Source organism: Azolla caroliniana, unplaced genomic scaffold, assembly GCF_043228905.1.
Source record: "Azolla caroliniana isolate FFs.n. ecotype wild unplaced genomic scaffold, voAzoCaro1.0.p SCAF_7, whole genome shotgun sequence".
NCBI lineage: Eukaryota > Viridiplantae > Streptophyta > Polypodiopsida > Salviniales > Salviniaceae > Azolla > Azolla caroliniana.
Window position 1 is genome coordinate 16,979,933 of NW_028230442.1, and position 2,095 is coordinate 16,982,027.

Sequence of the window (2,095 nt, forward strand, 5' to 3'; positions counted from 1 at the left end):
TAATTTTTCCTTCAGTAAACAATTCCTAAAGTTCTTGAAATTCCTTGTTGATTGATACATCTTCATGCACCTCACCAAAAGCCCCGGCCTCCAACAGTGCCAAAATAGTGATCCTTCTCTTCCAGCTGATGATGCTTGTATTTGAAGGTATATCATTGACAACCAAGCATGCTAATTTGACTCTAATATATAAGGGCAATGCTTTTGTGGATCTCCGATTCTTGCAAGAATAAAGTATTATCAGCTAGTGTCCCATCTGATGCCCAAAGCAATGAAGAAGTTTGTGGGGATAGCAAAGACCTTATCACAATTGTTAAATTCAATATAGTGAGTGGGCAATGCATTCCAAGAGACTATTGATCGAGCTGGAACATGGTCAAAAACCCTACTTGAGTAGTTTCAAGTAATCCAAATTTTGCATACATATCAATGAGCATATTACTGATTACCAGATCATGTTTCAAACCTTGTTTGCAGATACTATTGTGCACTTATTGTCCTCTTTCTATTGTTCGAATATTGGCCACGACATTCAGAGATATACCTTCTAAATGTATACATGAGTGGCATATAAGAGCATCCTCCCCACACTAATTTTCAGCATAACTTGTAATTAGTGTTGTCCATGAGACTATATTCTGTCTTAAGATCTTGCAACATATGACAAGCCTTGAGCAAAGACACATAAGGTAGAATAAAATAATCCATTTTATGGCATCATAAGCTTGGTCACATTGAATACATCCTGTAATGGGAGCATTCCAAGCAACAATAGTCTGCAATTATGAAACCAATACTTCTTTTGGTTTTCAAATGTGCTTTAGGCAAGACCAAAACTAATTCTGAATGAAGAAAAAAAATTCTATGATAAGGATGAGTGAAGATTGTGGGCGAGTCGAAGCCAACTATCATGAGTAGGTGAGGAAACTTTTAGACTCATTTTTTGTTGTCAGTACAGGATGTTGGTGGGCATCGGCGAGATGCCAAGATGGTCGGCGAGATCAAGATGTTGATGTGAACTGAATGAAGAAGATTTTAGGTTTCTCATTACGATGAGTGATGATGGTTTGGGAACCGAAGCAAATCGGGAGGGGAGGAGGAAATAGTCTAGATTCATTTCATTGTTATTTGTACATGAACTTGGTGCTAATCGGTGAGATGGTTGATGTGGACTAAATGAAGAATTTTTTGTGATAAGCATGAGTGAAGATGGTGTGGGGGTCGAAGCTTCTTCATGAACATGTGGTTCGGGATGAGATTGGAAAAGATGTCATGGTCAGTGCTTCACTCGTCGATATGTATCGCAAATGTGGTGCTTTGGAAGAAGCTCGATCAACATTTGAAGATATGTGTGAGAGGATTGTAGTCTCTTGGAATGCTTTAAGGTTGGAGGATATAGCAGCAACAAACAAGGGATTGATCTTTTCAGACAATTTGGAAAGTTAGTTGAAGCAGAAGACCTTATTTTCAACCTGCCTATAGTGTTGTCAAATATGTATGCTGGAGGGAGATTGGATGGAATGAACCAAATAAAGTTCTGGTGAAAATGTGAACACTGTTCTGGATGAGAAAAGTCAGATTCATGAAGTTAAAGTTTGTTTATGCATAGACATTTCTGAAGTCTACGTACATGAAATGACTAGTGTGCTAGAATTTTGGTAACTCCAATTGGTTTTCCACAAACACATTACTTTCTAGACTCTACATGATTTAACAATTAATGAATAAATAATGCTCATCAATACTTACATCTGCAATTACCCTAAAACCACAATTCAAGGTTCATGTATCCATAAGTTCTGTGATGATCTTGTTTTGTTTAATGATCCTCCCAACATATACCAATCATCACAATCATTATACTTTCTAAACACTAAATAGCTAAAGGAGAAACTAAACAATGATGTTCATGTAGCGAATATTAACTAATAGTTGTCCACAAACTTTAATAAACCAACTTGCATTACCTAGGAGGCATCTCTTTCAATGAACCACACTAGGCTTGTCGATTATGTCCTTTGATTGAATAATCATGATGTAAAGCATATTATCAATCAAGTCCCAATCCTCATTGAAAGGCTAGAAAGAAAATTTT